This window comes from Podarcis bocagei (genome assembly GCF_964188305.1).
Source record: "Podarcis bocagei genome assembly, chromosome: 4".
Lineage (NCBI taxonomy): Eukaryota > Metazoa > Chordata > Lepidosauria > Squamata > Lacertidae > Podarcis > Podarcis bocagei.
This window is the reverse complement of record NC_138128.1, coordinates 66,261,085-66,270,351: the sequence shown is the minus strand read 5'-3', so window position 1 is coordinate 66,270,351 and position 9,267 is coordinate 66,261,085. Positions and strand designations below refer to the sequence as shown.

Here is a 9,267-nt window from a genome sequence, read left to right as displayed (position 1 = left end):
TTTCCCCGACCTGCTTTTGGGGGGGAAATAAAGGGGGAAAATTTCCTTTATTTCCCCCCCAAAAAACTAGGTGCGTCCTATGGGACGGAGCGTCCTATGGGACGAAAAATACGGTATATTGAGTTGGGTCCGGACTAAGCTGCACTTAGATCCCATTGAAATCAACATGAAAAGTTAGGGTGGTATGCAGCTAATTTGTTCTGCCAGTGTAAGGATTAACCCCACCTCCTCACCCATGAACCTCTTCAATCCATTCTGGGGGCTCCCCAACCCTCCACAGCAGCTTTGGGGAGAGTGTGTGAGGGGTGAGAGGAGAAGGGCAAAGTTCCATTGTGGATAGAATGGGCTAGTTGGATACTCCCCTTCATCATTACTTAGTGTTAACCCTACTGAGGTCAGTGGGAACTAATTGCAGTGGACTCAACTGGATTGGTAAAGAAAAAACATTTCATAATTGGACACTATGTGTACTTTTCTTTGTTTGTTTGTTACACAAGAAAAACTTTAATCAAAATGATTTTTACAAAACTTGTAACAATAACTATAAATCAGAGATGGGGAACCTGTGATAGGACTTTGATCGACACAAAATCAGACTCAGGACCGGCCCACCCATGAAGTGAGATCTACCACTTGGTCACCTTAGGCAGTAGATCTGGCCTCCTCTGTCCCTATTCATTGCCACCTCCTCCACACCCAGTCGTTCCCTTTGCCACAACTTGTCACCACCACAAAAATTACCTCTTCAGGACAGTGACATGTAGAGGCAGAGGGAGCAGCCTAGGACAGAAGAGGAGGCAGGGGCTTTTACTGTTTTGCCTGAAGCAACAAAACATCCTGGGCCAGCCCTGATCAGCCCTGATCTCATAGTAGAATCATTCCAAAGTCATGTGACTGGGATGTGACTGCACACACAGCATTCATTATTGCTACTGTACAAGTCTCCTGTGGCACAATGGGTCTTTGTGCCTGGCTGTGAATCAGAAGGTTGGTGGTTCAATCCCACCTAGGGATGGCCAAGGGCAGGGTTCCTTGCATTGCAGGATAGATGATTCTCGGGGTCCCTTCCAACTCTGTGATTCTAAATGCTGCTCCATTGTCACATACGGATCACGGTGAAATAGGCTAAAATGTCAAAGGAAGGGGGGGAGGAACCCATAAATGGCTTTGATCACATGTACATGCAACTGTTAAGGACACACAAGGAGCACAGAAACGAAACCTGCCATTCCCCAGGTCAAATCTTTCAGATGAGTAATATTTAAATAGTAAAGGTGAGGGAGAGAAAAAGTCATGATGCATTGCTTCCCAAACATCAGCAGACTGGGAAGGTCAAGTTCACCTTAACCATGGTATGGGTGAGGTCTGGCTGCCTGATGTAAAATCAAAGGATCAGAAGGTGATTCTTTGCTTTCTATATAGTCTGGCAGATGCAAAGCTGTGGACTGCCCTCTCCATAGAGGTGTGTCTCGCAAATTTTGCCATGTACTGAAAATGCACCTCTTTATCCTGCCGTTTGGCTATCTGTCTGTCTATCTATCTGAATAAAGCCACCCTGTTTTAATCTTGTATTTTTATGCTTTATCGTTTAAAAAGGTGTTTTATATATTTATATATTCAGGATTTTATAATCCGCAGTGGGACCTGATAGGGAAAAGCAAGTTTTAAAAAATGCAACAAAATAATAAACAAACCAACAAACCAAAACCTCAAAGAGGCATTGCCAAGGCTCAATCCAGTAGAGGGCAGACTGCCAGTCTCTGGAGTCTTCTCTCTCAGCTGATCACCCTTGATGTTGCTTCTGGTTTATCTGCCCTTCCTGAATAAGCAAGCAGTGAGAGGAGCGAGAGGAGTAAGAAGCAAGGCCAGCCATTTGCACACTTTGTCCTAGGAAGTGTTGTCAATTGGGCACAGAGGAATAGGCAAGCAAATGTGCCATAGAAGAAGAGGTAGCCACACAGAGAGAGGGAGAATTTCTTCTGCAGATGCACCCCCATCCCCCACCCCAAAAAACCACCCCTGGAATCAGCTCCGTACGTTCTTAATACAGCATTGCAATATAATTTTTCAAAAGCATTTTCCTCTAGACAGTCAGGTTGGGCATCCATAGCAGTGACCAGAGGAGGAATGATGTCTGAGAGGAGAGCAGAGAGGAGAAATGCCATGGTGCATCTGCAGCAGCACAACTGGACACCTTCATCTGGCCCAGCTGCAACAAAACATGTCTTATCGGTCTCTACAACCACGGCTAGTACTGTAACCTTCCAACAGTTTGACTTCACCCCAAAAGGCACACTCCTCCCTTGTCTCCCAAGACAGACAGCAAAACCGCTGTAGGAATTGCATTGACCTGCACTGAAAGCACCTATGTTATGTATGAATCTGCCTTATTCTGAGTCAGACCACTGGCAGCATGAACTGGGAGTGGGACTCCGAGGCTTCAGACAAGCGTCTTTCCTTTACATGGGGAGCTAAGTCTGGGACCTTTTGCATGCAGAGCATAAGCTCCTCCCCTGACCCAGAAGAATGCATTTTCATTGTGACCTGGAAAAGGAGGAGATGGCCAAAAGCAAGGCTGCTGGTTCTTGAAGAGGAACAAAGTACCAGGGACGCGGACTTAGAAAAAATATTGGGGGGGGCCGGGAAAGCTCATGAATAATAAATAAGCTCATGAATATGCAAATAAAGTGGCTCCGGCCCTAAATAGGGCAAGCCACGCCCCCCCAGCCAGCCGATTGGCTGGCTGGGAGGTGTGGCCAGTCGGGATTCCCCTGTTCTCGCGGGATTTCCGGCAGTGCCTCCGATTAGGGCGCGCGGCTGGCTGGCTGGCGAAGGAGCAGGTGAAGAGGAGGCGGGGGACGGCGGCGGCGCTCTGCTGAAAGGGCGCCCGCCCGAGATTATTGGGGGGGCTGAGCCCCCCCAAAAAATTTTTTGAGGGGGCTCGAGCCCCCTCAAGCCCCATGGAGTCGGCGCCTATGCAAAGTACACAATTTTCTGGTGGGCAATAACACTAACAGTCCTCCCCACCCACTTCCTGCCTCTACACTTGTATCCAAGATATGGGCCTCAGCAGAAGGAAGGAGAGTGAAAGGGGAGGGGAGAGATATAAACCCCCTCCCAAGTACTCCAGCTTCCTCCCTCTTTCCGTCAAAGGAGAAATCTTCTTCCTAATAAGAAAGAAGCTCTTGAAGGAGGGCAGAAACCGATGAACAATGGGTGAACAGGAAGCAGGAATATCTGAATGATGTGAGGCCTTGCGAGTCTCAAAGAGAGTCTCTCCTAAGACCACCTCCATGGTTGCTAAGTTTGCTTCATTGCGAGAAGCAAAGCTACAGGGAACCAGGCAGAGGGCCTTCTTGGTAGTGGCGCCCACCCTGTGGAACACCCTCCCACCAGATGTCAAAGAGAACAACAACTACCAGACTTTTAGAAGACATCTGAAGGCAGACCTGTTCAGCGAAGTTTCTAATGTGTAACATTTTAATGTATTTTTAATCTTTGTTGGAAGCTGCCCAGAGTGGCTGGGGAAACACAGCCAGATGGGCGGGGTACTAATAATAATAATAATAATAATAATAATAATAATAATAATAATAATTAGTGAAAGTAGGCAAAATATTCTTGAACAGGTCTCCTGGAGCCAAAACTAAATTGAGAAACATGGCACTGGAAGAAGAAAGCTGAGCACCCTGGAGAAATGATTCATAGAATCATAGAGTTGGAAGGGGCGATGACGGTCTCCTAGTCCAGCATGGGGCTTGAACCCACAACCCTGGGATTAAGAGTCTGGTGCTCTATCAACTGAGCTAATGAGAAGAAGTCATGTGTTGTAGTAGTCCAGGAGATGAGTAGCAGAGTGGATTCAAACTCTGCTACTCATCTGCAAAGGAGGACCACTTTTCCATTGCACACTTTGACATAGCAGCTTTGTTAGATTTGAAAATGGAAAGAAATGCAACTGGATCAGAGTGTTTTTAATCAATCCCATACTGAGGAGGAGGACAGGGAAGAATGTAGTTTACCTAAGGCTATATCTAGTATGTTTGTGGCAGAGGTGAGATTAAAGCAGGAACATGCTCCCATGTCTGCTAGCACAATACTGTACTCAGTTCGACATAATCTAGCGTAGGCACAGGCAAACTCGGCCCTCCATATGTTTTTGGACTACAACTCCCATCATCCCTGACCACTGGTCCTGTTAGCTAGGGATGCTGGGAGTTGTAGTCCCAAAACACCTGGAGGGCTGAGTTTGCCTATGCCTGTTCTAGCGCTTCACTGTTGTCTCTGATGCTACCAGCATCTTTCATTTGTTTATATCCTACTTTTAGGAACAAAGTTCTTCCAAAGTGGCTCACAAGTTTTAAGAAATGAATTCAATTAAGCATATGGCAATTAAAGCGCAGCGCATAATAATGAAAACCAGTCCAATAAAGAAAGTATTATGATATAATTCTGAGAGATAGACAGAGTATGGCAGAGCTCTCTAGATGTTTATAGCATCATAGAATATTAGAGTTGGAAAGGACCCAATGATCATCTAGTCCAACCCCCTAAAACACAAGAATCTCAGCTAAAACATCCATGACGGGTGGTCATCCAGCCTCTGCCTAAAAACCTCCAAGGAAGGAGAGTCCACCACCTCTCGTGGGAGTCTGTTCCACTGCCAAACAGCTCTTACTGTCAGAAAGTTTTTCCGAATATTTAGTCGGAATCTCATTTCTTGTAACTTAAAGCCATTGGTTTGAGTGCTACCCTCCAGAGAAGGAGAAAGCAAGCATGTTCCCTCTTCAGTGTGGCAGCCCTTAAGATATTTGGAGATGGCTATCACATCTCCTCTCAGTCTCCTCTTTTCCAGGCTATACAAGTGCTCCTCGTAAGGCTTAGTTTCCAAACCCTTGATCATCTTGGTTGCCCTCCTCTGCTCACGTTCCAGCTTGTCAGCATCCTTCCTAAATTGTGGTGCCCAGAACTGGAACGTTGTTTGACTCCAGCTCCTATTAACCCCAGCCAGCATAGCCAATGGCCAGAGATGATGGCATCTGTAGTCCAGCTACACCTGGAGGGCCACAGATTCTCCATCACATATTCTAGCTGACTACATGGCTCTTCTGCACAGTCATGGAGAAGAAGACCTTAGACAGGTGTGTCTTGAGATGCAGCAGGGATGAAGAAAACTAACCCTGCTGTCATCTCCTCTTCTATGAATGTATCTGGTCATCCTAGAACTGAATTAAGGTTCCAGTGAAAATCTTGGCACAAGTCTTGAGAGATTTGGTTTCATTTCTTTCTTTCTTTCTTTCTTTCTTTCTTTCTTTCTTTCTTTCTTTCTTTCAACTCACAAATTGTTTTTTTCAATTGATTTTTGTCTCCTCCACATTTTTTAAAAAATGATGATGGTGAAAGAAAAAGGGTGTCCCGTGATTGAGTTTCTGACTGAAGCTCCATACACCATTGTGTAACTGTTCGGTTCAAGAGACTGTATCACTACAAAACATGGATTCAAATGTTTTAAACAAATACACAGTGTCATGACCCGTTTGTTTGGATACTCTGTGCTGTCCCAGACAGGAGGGAAGCCATCGCTGAGCCCATGAGGCATACAAGACTTCACAATTTATTAAGAAGATTAGCTGGGTTTAGCTTGTGCATTAAGAACTAGCCACTGAATGTGTGTTGTTTTAAACCATTGTGAGGTTATTGGGTTCTTTAGAAAGACTTGTTCTTTCTTCCATAGTTTGACCTGGCAAAACCATCTTTAAGTTAAATAAACAATTAAAGGCGCGGAGTAAACAAAGGCACCCTAAATATTGCAGGAGATCTCGTCTCACCTTCTCTCCCCCCTTCTCCCCCCCACCCCCACCCTGCTTTTGGGGCTATATTTGTAGAACAGCCTGCTGTGAAATGACAAAGTTCATGGTTCATCTGAACTTTTGAACTCAAATGAGTATTTGACACAGCAAAACAATCTAATGTGAACCTAACACAAAGTTTTCATAGTTTTAAAACCTGGCTTTCAGTTCTTTGTCTGGGGCAATTGGGTAGGAAAGTTCTTTATTGATGTTGTAAAAACTACCCATTTAATATCAGGCAGCGAGAGGGGGAGAGAGGAGAGAGGGGAGATCGGTAGAAAGAGCACCTTAGCATTTCTGAAATAGTGCTGGGCTGGTAGATCATTGAACTCTACCTGACCCCATTATGAAGGCTTCCTCAGGACAAGTTGCAGCAGCATTTGTGACAAGACCAAAGCTTCCTATCCTATTTCAAATGCTCCAGGCCTGGGAGTTAATGGAAAATGATATATTCGCTTAAAAAAAAATAAATGTACACACTAATCACAATTGCCTAGTGCTGAAATTCCATGTATTTACTGTCCTAAAGTTTCTTTTTGGGGACAGAATAAAAGGGGAACGGGTGGACAAAATGCACTGTCATGTGCTTTGCTGACATCTCATAGTAAATGATTCCCCTCACCTTTCCCCAACCCTTATGTTGGAACTTAGCATTGAGTGAGGCATTCTGAAGGCAGTGAAGATGGGCATGAAAGTATGTCCAAACAAGGCTTGTTGCAGTCTTCTCTCCATGCAATCTCCCTAGCCCCCTCCCCACAACTAATGGAGAACCAAAATAAGAAAAAGAAATACATGCCAATTTGATTAATTTCCGCAGTCCATACAGGAGCATATAATTGACTGCATTCTATTTACACCGATTGCTCATTTGTTGACTGTGGCACAGACCAGGCACTGAAAGCACATGACATTAAAGCCTACAACTTTCCCCAAGAGATCCTGGAAACCGTAGTTTGTTCAGGGTGCTGGGGAAACTACACTTACCAGCAGGTAACTTGAATAAAATAGAGGGGCAGGTAAACCCCGCCCCACATAATCGATCACATGACACAGTGCACACACATCATTTGAATGGCAATGCCCATCAACTTGGAGGGGGGGCCTCAGATATTTTATTGGAGGGGCTGAAGACCCTGGGAGTTGGCTTCTATGCTTCCCAGGATTTGGCGGGGGAAAGCTGCATGCTTTAAATTTATGGTATATACGCAGCCACAACAATTTAACGTCATGTTGACTTTTCATAACTCAATGGTGACTTAGGACCAGGTTATCACAGAAAGACTGCAGTGCCACCCACATCCCTACCACTGAGCCTCTTGTGCTTGCCAATCAGAACATAAGTGGTTTGAATCCCCGTGACGGTGATGAGCTCCCATTGCTCTGTCCCAGCTTCTGTCAACCTAGCAGTTCAAAAGCATATCAGCACAACTAGATAAATAGGTACGGCTGTGGCGGGAAGCTAAACAGTGTTTCCATGCACTCTGGCACTCGTCATGATTTCCTGTTGTGCCAGAAGCGATTTAGTCATGCTGGCCACATGACCTGGAAAGCTGTCTGTGGACAAACGCCGGCTCCTTCGGCCTGAAGCGAGATGAGCACTGGACCCCATAGTTGCCTTTGACTAGATTTGATCATTCAGGGGTCCTTTACCTTTACTTTTACCTATCTCAGAAACTGCCTGCTCCCATATGAACCCATGCAACCTTTAACATGGGCCTCAGAGCCCTAAATAAATCTGTATGGTTTACATTTTCGACCATGCTAATGTGTGTTTGAGTCTGTACAATTGAATTAAATGAATACAATCTAGCATCCTCTGTCGCTACTGCTACTGTAACAGTACAGGGGAAATATCACAATGAGAAGTAATCTAATTCTCTGCAGTCATCCAAGTTCATGACCTGTCTCTGAACTAACATGTATGGGCAAAATTTTGGAAGTATTAGTCAAATAACACATAGTTACTCACACATTCTTTAAGGGGAAAAAATCTAACTATTCCTGGCAAGCATTTAAACAATCTATGAACTTGTCCTTTTCAAAAGTAAACTTATAGCACAAGTATGACACTTGAGAGGAAACTCCTTATCATGAAAAAGTTTGGAAAATAAATCAAAATCAAAAGCTGTTGTTGTTTTCAAATTGCTGATATGTTATATTGCTCAGCCAGCTACTATATATGGGATTCTTAGAAGTCCTATTTTAAAGAACTCAAGGGCAAAAGCTATTGGAGCAAATCAGCTCAGATTTTTATCCAAAGGAGGCTTATAGATAGTTTTTACACACACACACACACACACACACACACACACACACACACCAATGTCCTTTTTATTGTGCATTCATGAGGATTTTGGCTGATGGTTATATGCAATCATACTGTATCTAACAAGCATGTACTTACTTTTCCCTCCATCAAATGCCGGCAGGTACACCCCAGAACAAAGGGCAGGGATACAATGGTGTGGAGCTTCCATTCATGGAAGAAGATTTACACTCCTGGAAAGACCTCTTCCAGGAGTGTAGCTCTCCTTCTGTGAATGGATACTCCTTCCATTCACCAAGTGGCTCCATTGACTCCAAAGATCTAAAATAAAGATCATATTGAGGACCAAGCCCCTTTGCTTTTAGCACGTTAGTTGCAACTTAGCTGAGCTTTTTTTAAAAAATGTCATAACATTTTTATTGTAATGAAAGATTAGTTTTCATCCACATTAACAGTCTGTAGGCTTTTGAAAGTGGTAACTGGCACATATGTGACCAGTGTATACAGTTTATTAGGCAAATTCTCGTCTTCATTGCGTTTTCTGGATAAACACACACGGATACGGTAAGGAACATTCCTTACTCCTTTTGCCCAGATAGCCTTGTTCAAGCGGGTGTCAATGCGTACATCAGGAGTCCCCATCTCCTTCATTGCAAATTTATGGATCTCCTTGAGAGCTCCAGGAGCCCACTTCTTGAAGCCCACGCCATGGATCTGTTTGTGAATGTTTATAGTATATTCCTGAGTAACCACCTCATTGATGGCTGATCGTCCTTTTCACCACCTTTCTTTCCAGGAGCCATCCTGCTCAGGACCAGACCAGAAAGCCTTAGCTGAGCTTTTGATGTTGACAGATTTCAGGCCTGACTAACTGTCTGGAGCAGGGCTGGATTTAGTTTGATGAGGCCCTAAGCTACCGAACATAATGGGGCCCTTTATATGTCCAGCTGTCGTTTGCCAACAACAAATTGTCGCTGTTTTTTGTATTGAATATATGCTATATGGTAATTGATGGACCTAATAGGTCTCCAAAGACATTTGCACATAACAAATAGGAGCCTACACAACACAACACAAAACACTGTTGCTGTATGCAGGTTTTTTTATTTGTTTTTTATCTTATATTTTGGAAATGTACCGTATTTTTCGCCC

The 9,267-nt window shown here is 44.2% G+C and overlaps 1 pseudogene across 1 annotated transcript; it reads right to left on the bottom strand.

Moving 5' to 3' along the window:
• Positions 1-8,505: 8,505 nt before the first annotated feature.
• Positions 8,506-8,921, bottom strand: LOC308585500 (large ribosomal subunit protein eL31 pseudogene; annotated as a pseudogene). Its single transcript has one exon. The product of its transcript is annotated as a large ribosomal subunit protein eL31 pseudogene (transcript).
• Positions 8,922-9,267: the final 346 nt, after the last annotated feature.